Genomic DNA, 13,941 nt, shown 5'->3' with positions numbered 1-13,941 from the left:
TCTCCACATAGGGATATATCTGCCTGGCTAAGGGATCTGAATACTATTTTTACCGAGTCAGGTCCCTCTGTCAATATTGTTTAAGATCATGGCCAGTTGTGGACTCAGCTGCAGTAAGAGAGAATAGATTGGGAGAGTCTGAGACTTTGTTCAAAACAAGCCCTCTAGTTTGGACCAAGCATCTGCAGATGCTAGAAGAAGGAACAGAGAGGCAGTTTATGGAATAAATATAGTAATCGGGTTAGAGGTTATGACAATAATCATCTCTAACAGTGACTCAAGATTTATTATGTGTTAGAAATTGTGCTAAGAAGTTTACATCAGTTACCTAACTTAATTCGCACAGCAACCATCTCTGATAAACGCTGTTAATATTCCTATTTTATAGATGAGAAAACTGAAGCTTAGAAAACTTAAAGAAATATACTGGAAAGTGGAATCTTAACATAGGACAGTCCAAACTGGATTGGGGGCATCTCAAGGTTACTGTGTGCAAAGTTGAACTCTTCATTTCTTCTTGAAACGCATTCTTCCTCCAGGTCTGAAGGCTCTGGGTACTAGATCCCTTCTTCTCTCCCCCCACCTTCCTTCCTTCTCTCTCTCCCTACTTCTATCCTTCCTTCCTTCCCTGCTTCACTCCCTCCACTCTCAGTTCCTGACGTCAGCAAGTCCAGTAAATTTTACCTGCAAAATACATAGTGGATCTTTCCTCTTTTCTCCAGCTCTGCAGTCACCTCTCTAGTCCAGTTATGGACCACCTCCTGCAGCTGCTAGCTCTCCTCCCCTACAAACCAATCACTGTCTAAAGAGTGGTATTTTTCTTTACTGAGGTAAAATTCATGTAACATAAAATTAGTCATTTTAATCATTTAAAAAGTGTACAATTGAGTAGCTTTTAGTACATTCACAATGTTTTGCAACCATCACTACTGTCTAATTCTAGGACATTTTCAAAAAGAACCCCTCATCTGTTAAGCACTTTCCATTCTTCTTCCCCTGGAAACCACTAATCTACTTTCTGCCTTCATGAATTTGCCTGTTCTGGACATTTCATGTAAATGCAATCATACATTTGTGGCCTTTTGTGTCTGACTTCTTTCATGAGAAATAATGTTATCAAGGTTCATCCATGATAGAACATGTATCAGTACTTAATTCCTTTCTATGGCTGAATAGTATTTTATTATATTGATATATCACATTTTGTTTATCCATTCATCAGTTGATAGACATTTGGGTTGTTTCCACTTTTTGGCTATTATGAATAATGCTGCTGTGGACATGTTTTTGTTTTGTTTCTGATTTTTAAATTTTTTATTTATTTTTTTATTGGAGTATAATTGCTTTACAGTGTTGTGTTAGTTTCTGCTGTACAGTGAAGTGAATCAGCTATATGTATACATTATCTCCTCCCTCTTGGACCTCCCCCCACCCCTCATCCCACCTGTCTAGGTCATCACAGAGCACCGAGCTGAGCTTCCTGTGCTTTATAGCAGGTTCCCACTAGCTATCTATTTTACACATGGTAGTGTATATATGTCAATCCTAATCTCCCAATTCATCCCACCCTCCCCTTCCCCCTCTGTGTTCCCATGTCCGTTCTCTATGTCTGTGTCTCTATTCCTGCCCTGGAAATAGGTTCATCTGTACCATTTTTCTAGATTCCACATATATACATTAATATGGGATATTTGTTTTTCTCTTTGTGACTTATTTCAGTCTGTATGACAGACTCTAGGTCCATCCATATGTCTACAAATGACCCAGTTTTGTTCTTTTTTGTGGCTGAGTAATATTCCATTGTATATATGTACCACATCTTCTTTATCCACTCATCTGTTTTTGGACATTTAGTTTGTTTCCATGTCCTGGCACTATAAAACTCTTAGAGGAAAACATAGGAAAAACACTCTTTGACATAAACCACAGCAAGATCTTTTTTGACCCACCTCCTAGAGAAATGGAAATAAAAACAAAAATAAACAAATGGGATGTAATTAAACTTAAAAGCTTTTGCATAACAAAGGAAACCATAAACAAAACAAAAAGAACAACCCTCAGTATGGGAGAAAATATTTGCAAACGAAGCAACTGACAAAGGATCAATCTCCAAAATATACAAACAGCTCATGGAGATAAATATCAAAAAAAAACAAAACAAAACAACCCAACAGAAAAATGGGCCTAAGACCTAAATAGACATCTCTCCAAAGAAGACATACAGATGGCCAACAGGCACATGAAAAGATGCTCAACATCACTAATTATCAGAGAAATGCAAATCAAAGCTACAATCAGGTATCATCTCACACTGGTCAGAATGGGCATCATCTGAAAATCTACAAACAACAAATGCTGGAGAGGGTGTGGAGAAAAGGGAACCCTCTTGCACTGTTGGTGGGAATGTAAACTGATACAGCCACTGTGGAGAACAGTATGGAGGTTCCTTAGAAAACTAAAAATAGAACTACCATATGACCCAGCAATCCCACACCTGGGCATATACCCTGAAAAAACTGTAATTCAAAAGGACACATGTACACCATGTTTTTGTTTTAACACCTGTTTTCAACTCACTAGTGTAATCTTTTAAAAATGAAAATCATGTGGTTTCCCTATTTAAAAGCCTTCAGTGGCTTCTCATTACAATCATGTTATAATCCAGATGCCTTCCTTTGTCCATAAGGGTTTGCATGCTCTGCCTCTCCTTTCTCATTTAAGCATCTTTCCTCATCCCTCAATATGTTCCAGCCACACTTGCCTCCATTTAGTTCCTCCAACTTCCCAAGCCTTTTTAAGAGTATGTACACCTGCTGTTTTCTGGCCTGAAATGGTCTTTCCATTACTTCACGTGGCTAGTTCATTTTATCCTTCAAATCTTCATCCTTAATGTTACCTTCCCTGAGAGGTTTTTCCCCGACTACATTATTTCCTATTTCCTTCCTAATACTTTTCCCACCTTGTGAGTACATGGTTGTTTCTACTGTCTGTCACCCTCACAAGAATGTAAGTTCCTTAAGGTCAGGAATTAAAGTATACCCTTTTCATCATTACTATCTGCACCTGTGCTTAGCACAATACTTGACATGGAAGAGGTACTCCATAAGTGTTTATTGAATAAATAAATAGATGAGAAAGATCACAGGTGTTGGATGTGAGATGCAGTAATTCAACATGTAGTTACAGAGGTATACTAACAAAAAGGAAGAGCAAGATGGTGGGGAATCTTCAGTTATGCTAACATTTGAAAATCTAGGCAGGTGAGTGGTCAACAGAGCAAGTCAGTCATTGGTTCAAGATGGGAATTTGGTCAAGGAGTCAGAGCAAAACCTCTGCATATAAATTCAGAGTTATGGAAAAAAGAGCATGGTTAATTTGATGTCAGCTCCAGAGAAGCTGGCTAAATTTTCTTAAATATCATCTTTCTAAAATGAGGATTGCGTCTAGAAACCAGGCTGGGGCTGAGATTAGAGCCATAGCTTTTGGGAGAGGAAGGACGCAAAAGATGAGGAACTAGGCAGGGATGACAAACCCAAAACTGTGTTAAAGAAACACTAATAGACTTATGCTCTTCAGATCATCAGTCTCCTTTTCACATTTTTAATTAACACTTCATCCTTATCTACTTGATGTGAGTAGATTGTGGCCAAATCACATCATGTTCCCTTGCCTCCTGGATAATGACCGCCGAGGTCCTTTCTAGCTCTGAAAATCTATGATCCTCCATGCCACAGTTTCCAAGTTTCAAATGATATTTCACCGTACACAATTGATGTTGGCTCTTTCTTGATGATTTCATTGGTAAACAGTCTTCATGGACATAAGCAGTGTTACATGTGTCTGTGGGTCCTTTCAGACAGAGTGGCACTTCTAGACTTGACTGCTTGACTCAGAAAAACAGCATATTTTGGAACCCGTAGCCCTTAATCTACTGACTAGAGATAGAACTTCAGAAATAAAGAATTTGAGTAATATTTAGTAGCAAAATTGCCTAAATTATTGTTTAATATAGTGGTTGATTAATGGTAAACACATATGCTTAAAAAATCATTAAATTTTAGAAAGTTAACATCCAAAGTATTTTTTTCATTGAAGTTATCAGATCAATCCTTTCTCTGAGGATTTCATTTTGATTCTTTCTGAACACAAAATTAAACTAGTAGAATAGAATGTTACTTGTACCTAAATTACAGGATTAGACTAAGTCTTTCTTATTCTTCACTGTGCAATGAAACATAAAAATGAGGATTAGCCTGTACAAACCAGAGATGTGTTAACAAGAGTCTCAGACAAGTGTTAGACATTTTCCATGACTGATTAGGTAGCACTGTAATGAGACAGAGCTAGTCTTGGATTACAATTAGCAGTTTGAAGCAAGACTTTGAAGTTTTAAATTTTATGGAGTACAAAAATGGTTAAGTGGTGCAGTATGAAATGTCAGCTCTGGGTTTCTTAACATGTAACACTGAAAATGTAAAGTTAAAGAAAAATGTGATAACTTTTAAAGATAGATCTAAAAATAACTTTTGAAAAAGTCTTGAATTTGGACTTACTTATAAGGAATAAAAACACGAATCAAGGAGAAGATATTTAAGGAAAAGAATGGTCACATAAGCAAATGTAGAAGGAGTAATGGAAGTAGAAAATCACCATTTTGCAACCACTATGGAAACAGAGGATTCAGAAGAATAATCGATGGATGCCAAAAGTTTGAGGAGGAATGGGATATTTATGTGTTATCAGAGTATCTCCTTAGAGATTATTTATTAATTACAAAGCGAGAAATGGTAACCTTACAGTGGGGAAACTTGACTGCCACTATTTTATTGAGTGATCAAAGTTAACATCACCAGTGATGGGATAAACTAAGATTTGATTCCTAACATGATACACTGAGAAAGTCACAACATCATTTCTGTAGTATTCATGCCAAAAATGCATAAGTCGAATCTAATCACGTGGAAACATCAGACAGACCCAAAAAGACATTCTTCAAAATAACTACCTTGGTATTTTTGAAAAAGTTCAACGTCATGAAAAAAGTGTGAACTGTTTCCAGTAAAGGAGACTGACAAGACATGCCAAAAACATGTGATTTGTGATCTTTGATCTGTATCAGAGAAAAAAAAAATTCTGTAAAGGACATTATTGAGACAATTGGAGAAAAAGAAATAAAGACCATAAATTAGGTAAAGGTGTTATATAAATGTTATATTCCTGGATTTGATAAATGTGCTGTGGTCACATAAGAGAATAACCTTGTTCTTAGGAAATGAAGAATATCCTTGTACTTAGGGATGGAAAGGCATGATTCTGCAAATAACTCTCAAATGGTTCAGGAAGAATATTTTGTGGTGTGTGTGCGTGTTTGTGTGTGTGGGTAGAAAGGAGAAATATGGGCAAGTGGTAACAGTTGGTGAATTTGGTTAAAGGGTATACAACGGTTCTTTGTTCTATTCTTCAAACTCTTCTGTAAGTTTCAAATTGTTTCAACATAAAAAGTTAAAGAAAAAAGTGAGTCATTTTTAATCATCTACCTGAGGAAAGGTGTTCTTTTCTGCTTGAGTCACTGTCACTGAATAGAAAACATTTGACAGTGGCAAACTGAAAGCGTGGGCCCCATGAGGCAGAACTGATAGCAGAGTTGGTAGGTGAACTTACAGTATTATTTATCAGTATAATCCAGAAAACAAGGTCGAGTTTCTTATAACTCTTTCTGAAGATTGTTACCTTATGTGGATAATTCAGTTCATTTTATAAATATTAAAAGGGCTCCTATTATATGTCAAAAACTTTGCTAGGCACTGGGGCTACAGTGATGACTGAATCCCTTGTTCTCAGGTTATTGACAGTTGGGGAGGGGAGGACAGCTATAAAAATAAATTTAATATGAGACAGTAAACGTAAACATAGAAAAACAGATCCAATAATTAAGATGGTATCGGAGAGGAGGGTTTGGTGTGGTTGAGGGGAATGACAGTGAGGCCCAGGAGTTTTCCATTTGGTAGGGGTGGAGGGATGGAGCAGTAGAGATTCCTGGCAAAGGGAGCAGTAAGGGCAGAGGCAGGAGATGTAAGAAAGCTTGGATTGTTTTGGGGACTCTTAGCAATTTGGTATTGTTGAACTGTAACATAGCTTTCTGATTTTCAGTTTGTCATAATAAAAAATTAGTTTTTAGTTTAGTTATAGTTATGAATATTGATAAGACACTAAAATAGTATAAAATAATTAACACTAGAGAACATACAATACAAACTGATCCTTTCATAAGCTGTTCTTATTTTGTATAATGTGGCATTTTTTAAAATAACTTGGGATTCCTCCTATTTGACCTTTGTACCTTTTGCAGCTTTTGTCAAATTTAAATAATATATGGACTCTTTTTTTTAAGGAAAGAAATTCCCATAATTCTCAACAGGTACATCTTCAGACGCTTAGTGGCTGGCGGATCTTGGTTTGAGAATAAAAATGCCTTTTAATTACAAATTACTAATATTTTGTTTTCAATTGGCAAAAGTGTTTTGGATTATCAAAATGAAAATAAAACAAATAAAACACAATCATCAGACAATGAAAAATATTTACAGTCTTTGAGTCGAAAGCTTAATATTCATATGCAAGCTTTACACAAATCTGTAAATAATACATTCAGACACCCATAAGTACATGGGCAAACAACCTGATAAATAATTTACAAAAGATGAAATAAAAATGACTAGTAAGCATTTAAAATGTCCACCTTCATAATAATTTAAAAAGTAATTTATAATGAGAGACCATTTTTTACCTGTAAAATTAGTAGATATTTTTAAAAAGTATAACTTGGGTTGATGAGAATTTTTAATAATAGAAAAAAATTGCAAGCAATCTAGTTATCCAACAGTGTGGAAATAGTTAAGTAAAATATGCATTGGGGGGGCTTCCCTGGTGGCGCAGTGGTTGAGAGTCCGCCTGCAGATGCAGGGGACACGGGTTCGTGCCCCGGTCTGGGAGGATCCCATGTGCCGCGGAGCGGCTGGGCCCGTGGGCCATGGCTGCTGGGCCTGCGCGTCCGGAGCCTGTGCTCCGCAACGGGAGGGGCCACAACAGTGAGAGGCCCACGTACAGAAAAAAAAAAAAAAAAAAAAAAAAAAAAATTAAAAATATGCATTGATGTAGTATGATACTGCCTGGACATTAAAATGTTGGTTTTGAAAAATTTTAAATAGAACTGCCTATGCTTCTTATAAATTAAATGTAAGAAACAGTGAACAAAAAGTGTGATTTCCCCTTGTCAAAATTTACATAGAGGATTTTGATAAGTATACTATGGTAATAGAAGATGTTATCAGTAGGAGAAACTGGGTGAAGAGTATACAGGAACTCTCAGTACTAGTTTTGCAGCTTCTCTAAGTCTAAAATTATTTCAAAATAAAAAGTTAAAAATCATACATAGAAAAAGGACCAATAGGAAAAATAACCAAATCTTAGTAGTAATTTCTACGTGGTAAAATTAAGTAGTTTTTCCCTTTCATTTAAAAGATGCTTTTCTGTAACAAATTTTTACAAGTTATATGTTATATCATCATCATCACATACATATACAACTCCTCTCCTTAAAATTAGAACAAAAAAAAAGCTAAACTTGAAAGAAATATACCATTTACCACAATCAGTTTGTTGATCAGTGTGGCAGCTAAATATAAAAACATGAATGTGAGTGCTGAAAAAGGGTCCATATGGGTGGAGGATAATACAGAGATATCAACTGTGTAGGGATGCATTTTATAGGTGGATGTGAAGTGTCAGAGTAGATAATAAAATAAGGACAGAGATAGATTTAGGAGACTGTGGCACTGAGAATTTTATTTTAATAGTAAAGAAGAACAGGAAGTTGTCTCAAAAGAGAGTAGATACCTGCAATGTTATATGTTAGAAGAGAATTAAGCTAATTCTCTGGGTTTCTAGGGAGCGTAAATCATAGTAGATTGTGGGAGTATTCCCCAAAGGTTTTTTTTTTTTACATCTTTATTAGAGTATAATTGCTTTACAATGGTGTGTTAGTTTCTGCTTTATAACAAAGTGAATCAGTTATACATATACATGTGTTCCCATTTGTGACCACCTGGAGGGGTGGGATAGGGAGGCTGGGAGGGAGGGAGACGCAAGAGGGAAGCATAGGTTTGTTTTTAATAAGTTAAAATTATTTCCTTTAAATAACTATCTTCATACTTGTTTTTATCACAGACTCCTTTCTAAGCAGCTCAACTTTGCAGTGGTTCAGGTCTTCTGAAGAGACAGCCTCTTACCTTAATGAGTGACGAAGGTAATCATCTACTCAAATTAAGTCCTTCTTGATGTAGACTTTTGTGTAAAATATTACTTGTTCAATATTAAATAAGGACAAATAGAAAAATGAATATATACTATGGTGTCACTGGGAGCCATACCTGAAAAACTGCAGTATATTAGACACTGTGTTTCTCAGTCTTTTCCTATCTCAAGACCTCTGAGATGCATGGCATCCTCCCTTCTATGCCTGGGGGCTCCCTATAGCAGTGATTCTGGGGAAGGTGTGGAGAGCAGGGGCTATGTGGTTTGTAAAAGCACATCACCATGCATACTCAAGTCAATTCTGAAACTGCTCCCGTTCTCCTGCATTGCCCCCTCCACCTTAAGAGTTATTGCTAACAAAAAAAATAAATTAAAAATAAAATAAAATAAAATAAAAAAAGTTATTGCTAGAATCAGAATCCTTCACATTTTTCTTAAAGGATTATTATTGTCAGCACCCTTTCTCATTTTTCTCATTGGGAAGCCAGAGCTTGCTCTTCAGTGAAGCAAAATGGTATCAGAAGTTGTTCCTTCGAGAGGGACCTAGAGGCTCCACTTTAAATTCTGACCCTGATTCCTACTGTCTTCATAATTAGGTTTTAAGCCCTGGCAGGGAAAGATCAGGTCTTATCCACCTTTTTACTTTCTTCAGTGTTAGCCTTTAACTTTCTTTTTTAAATTTTTAATTCTTTTGAATTTTATTTTTTTTACACAGCAGGTTCTTATTAGTTATCTATTTTATACATATTAGTGTATACATGTCAATCCCAATCTCCCAATTCAGCACACCTCCCCCTGCATCCCTGCCGCTTTCCCCCCTTGGTGTCCATACGTTTGTTCTCTACATCTGTGTCTCTATTTCTGCCTTGCAAACCGGTTCATCTGTACCGTTTTTCTAGATTCCACATATGCGTTAATAGCCTTTAACTTTCAAAAAGGTAAAGGCTTTTACATAGTAAAAACATTTACGTAGTAAATGTTTACTGAAAATGAATACTATTTTCCTTAAGGGCAAATTTTATTCCTTCATGAAGGAAACTCTATTCCTTGCTATGAAAAAAACAGTAAATGTTGCATAAGTACAAATGAAAATGGAAGATACAGAGTGTGTAGCTTAAAGCTGAGCAGCAGCTTTGATCTTTGGCTGAGTATTTTAAAAAGATTATAAGGGTTATTAAAAATAGGATCTAAAGGTCTAACAAGACTTTAGAAAGGGCCCAAGAATGTGTCTAAATCTGCATAGGCTCCTGAAGGCTGCAAGCACATTGCAGTGTTTTGATCATCACTGACAGGGACCTCTGCTCCAATGAATGTGTTACAGGGGAATCTGTGTCTAGAGCCTCTGCCCTCTGAGTGTGGATCGCAGTTGTTCCTCACATATGAAAACTGGGGAATGACAGATTTAAAAGACATTTTCTTTTATGCAAATATACAGTATTATTAACATTCTCATGTCTGGGGCAGATTACTTCAGTTGTTTAGGCCTGTGTGCTTCTTTGTAAAAGAGAATAACAATAATCATCTCATAGACCAAGGTAAGAATCAGATTGGCACAATGTCTGAGGAGTAGTATGGATATGATGAATAAACAGTGGTTTTTATTTTATTCACTTATTGAAATTCAGAAGTATGTTACAAATGTTTAAGTATATTTGAAATAGAATTACTGGGGTCATATCATACCTCAGCTCCATTGTAGTTTAGATTGGCTTATGTGAACAGAGAGCAGGGCATTGCTACCATGTCTAACAATGCTTTAAGGGAAGACAGTTTCTCAAAACCACATAACTGGCATGCTTCTAGAGTTGTGGAACCATGATGCACTCATAGGTTGAGTGGTACCCAGCTCTTTTGCCTGTTGCTCATTTGATATTTATCTCCTTTCCTGAATATTGGCTATTAGATAACGTAGAAGAGATATCACAACTTTCACCATCAGGAAAAAACCATTTCTTTCATAGGTAATATCTACTTTTAAAACTTCTACTAATGGATGCTTCTCTTGGCCTTCATTTAAGGTCAAGTAGCTTGCAGGCCTCTGACCTTAAATTAATGAATGACTTTCTCTTTGCCATTTTATTTATTTATTTATTTTTTTGCGGTACGCGGGTCTCTCACTGATGCGGCCCCTCCCGCTGCGGAGCACAGGCTCCGGATGCGCAGGCTCAGCGGCCATGGCTCACGGGCCCATCCGCTCCGCGGCATGTGGGATCTTCCCGGACTGGGGCATGAACCTGCGTCCCCTGCATCGGCAGGCGGCCTCCCAACCACTGCGCCACCAGGGAAGCCCCTTTGCCATTTTTAAGTTAGACTCCTTGGGCATGAGTCATTACTCAACTCATTTTGTAAGGACACTTTTCATTTTTAAAAAAAAATTTATTAATTTATTATTTTTGCCTGCATTGGGTCTTCGTTGCTGTGCGTGGACTTTCTCTAGTTGTGGCGAGCGGGGGCTACTCTTCATTGTGGTGCACGGGCTTCTCAATGCAGTGGCTTCTCTTGTTGAGGAGCATGGGCTTTAGGCACATGGGCTTCCGTAGTTGTGGCATGTGGGCTCAGTAGTGGTGGCACGTGGGCTCTAGAGTGCAGGCTCAGTAGTTGTTGTGTACGGGCTTAGTTGCTCCGTGGCATGTGGGATCTTCCCAGACCAGGGCTCGAACCGGTATCCACTGCATTGGCAGGCAGATTCTTAACCACTGCGCCACCAGGGAAGTCCACTTTTCATTTTGTAATCAATTTTTTTTGCAAGTTTTACATGTGCAATAGATGAAGAACTATGATGATTAGAAAAATCATAGAAAAGAGTATATAGATCTTGGCAAAAACTTGCCCATCTGTAGGACAACACTTGTATACTTGTTAGAGTAGAACACAGAAGCTGCAGCATCACCAGTGCTACCACTATCAATAGAAAATATTCAGTAAACATAAACTTACCTGTGAAGTTGTGCTAGGTGTCATAATAAGAGAATCACATTGAGAACAGTGACCAGGAATTACTTATACGGAATTGACAGATGGACAGAATAAAAACAGTAAGCAAATATCTATGTATGGTCACTGTGGTTTTCATCACATATAAGTTACAACCTAAATTTTGGCATGCGGATAAGGTTGATTTTGTGACTGAAATAGCAATTAGAAATAAAGTTTAGGACTTTCATGTCTTGTCAAACTGATGCATATAATAGTAATGTGAACAGGAGCTCTTGAGTTTGTCAGGGGTTAAGGCATTTCAGTTTTGGCAGCCGCCAGTGCAGGACATCAGGACAGTGGCAGGGAGAGTGATGGCTGTTATTCTTTGGAGTGCCTTCTTCAAGGCTGACCTAGACTCTGGTTGGGCCTGGTGCTAGTGCCTGAGGCAAGATAATGGCTAGTGCTACTTTTCAGAACGTGCCATTGGCTCCCATGACTGTGGGAGGGGTCAGAGAGGGGAACACCAGTGTTTTTATGCATGTAGCTCCAGGGCAATGTATGGCTTCAGGGACAAGAAAGAGGAATACCAGTGCTAGAGAGATAACCAAGATGAGACTTGGGGAAATGATTGAGCACCAAAAATTGTCTCAGAGATGAATAATAAACTTAATCTGAAACTTGTAAATTTTGTTTCCAAGTGCACATGTGAGCAACAAAGCCAGTAAACATTTCAATGGGATTTTCAAGCTGACAGTTTATCTACACTTTAGACTTTAGCTGAAATGGGAGTGCTGCAAGTCACTTCTTACTAATTTCTGCAATTGAAAGGGAGTCTTTATAGTAATTCTTTTTTTAAAAAAATTAATTAATTAATTAATTTATTTTTGGCTTGTTGGGTCTTCGTTTCTGTGCGAGGGCTTTCTCTAGTTGCAGCAAGTGGGGGTCTCTCTTCATTGCAGTGCACGGGCCCCTCACTGTCGCGGCCTCTCTCGTTGCGGGGCACAGGCTCCAGACACGCAGGCTCAGTAGTTGTGGCCCACGGGCCCAGTTGCTCCGTGGCATGTGGGATCCCCCCAGACCAGGGCTTGAACCCGTGTCCCCTGCATCGGCAGGCAGACTCCCAACCACTGCGCCACCAGGGAAGCCCTATAGTAATTCTTAAAGCCACTGAAGATTTATTTGTATTAACATCTTAATTTTGCTAAATGCCAGTAAAGTCTATGCCTTATATTCACTTTTCTGTTAGGCAATTGCCTGAAAGAAAAATGTGTCATTGTAAAATTTAAGAAATATGTCATAACTAGTATTTCCAGAAGCCAAGAAACTATTTCTATATCTATATATCTGTATCTATACCTACATCCATATCTGTATTGTCCAATGGTTATACTCTCAAACATACTGATATTATAGAAAACAGAAATTGATATGTTTAGATAGAGTTCATAAGATTAAAAATCATATAAAAATTAAACACACACCTATACTTAAAAGAAAAAGACTGTAAGAAACGAAAGTAAAGGCAATAATACTTCTCTTACGTCGTAAGATAAACATCGTTGATCAAGACCCATCTGTTCAGTCTTGGATTTTCTATTCTACTCCTGTGGCACATATAACAACACTAAAATATTACAAAGAAGATTAGTATAGCCCCTGTGCAAAGATGATTTACACATTTGTAAAGTTGCCATATTTTTGCATAGTTAATGATTTCTTTCTTTGGGTTCTCATGGCACATTGTATATACATTAGCTGTCATCTTACTGTATTATAATTATTTGTTTACTTCTCTGTCCCTTAAGAGAATTACTAAAAAATGAAATTATTCTTTGTATCCATAGTGGCTTGTACATTGCCTGGCTTCTAAAAAGCACCCAGAAAATGTTTAATGAATGAATAAATGCTTTATAGTCTATGAGTAAGAAACCTGCAGCAACTCTTTGTATATATCCTGCTAACCCAGAAATTGATTCTGAAACAGTTAATCCTTTTCTTACCTTCTCACCTTGTCTTATGGATGACAGAATTTCTATTTTAGTGTGATGCCCACATGGCCACCTCCTGTTGATAACTAGTGGGCACAACTCAGTTTGATGATGGACAGATGGACAAGCCTGCTGTTGTTCTTGGCTGTAAGACTGTTCCTGCATATTCTCTTATTTGCATCAAACATGCCTTCCTTCCCCTCTTTTTTTGCCAGACTGTACATATTTGCTTCTTACACTGTCTTGCAGTATTAAAGGCTATAAGCAGGCTTTGGAAGACAGATAAGCAGAATTATTTTGAGAGATGCATGGTATCTAACACAAAAGAAAAGGACTTGATGGAAAAAAGGCCATAAAATATTGCTATTATTCAACTGAAGAGGTGTTGGTTTTCTCTCTTTTCTACCATAGTGGGATTGAAATAAAGCTGCAATATATTTCTGGTAAAAGAGATCCAGATTATGGTATCAATTATAATTCATTCAAATTTTATGTATAATCACATACGTAAATAGTAGTTGTTTCAAATTAGCAATAATAAACTAGAGTTGCATAGATAAGACATTGGCATGTTAATTATTTAAACAACATGCAACATTCAAAACATTTTAACACATATATTTTCTTTACTAGAAAAAAGGAAAGGGGGGAAGGAAATGAATATTTATTTAGTTTCCATCATGGGTCAGGCATTTTTGTGCTTTTTCCTATATTTTTCATGTAA

At 37.2% G+C, this 13,941-nt stretch overlaps 1 non-coding gene across 1 annotated transcript; it reads left to right on the top strand.

Moving 5' to 3' along the window:
- Window positions 1-12,825: 12,825 nt before the first annotated feature.
- Window positions 12,826-12,929, top strand: LOC116745326. Its single transcript, XR_004347387.1, has one exon. It is a non-coding gene; the product is annotated as a U6 spliceosomal RNA (small nuclear RNA).
- Window positions 12,930-13,941: the final 1,012 nt, after the last annotated feature.

This window comes from Phocoena sinus, chromosome 1 (genome assembly GCF_008692025.1).
Source record: "Phocoena sinus isolate mPhoSin1 chromosome 1, mPhoSin1.pri, whole genome shotgun sequence".
In the NCBI taxonomy this organism is placed as follows: domain Eukaryota; kingdom Metazoa; phylum Chordata; class Mammalia; order Artiodactyla; family Phocoenidae; genus Phocoena; species Phocoena sinus.
Note: the sequence above shows the minus strand (reverse complement) of the source record. Positions and strands in the feature narration are given on the sequence as shown.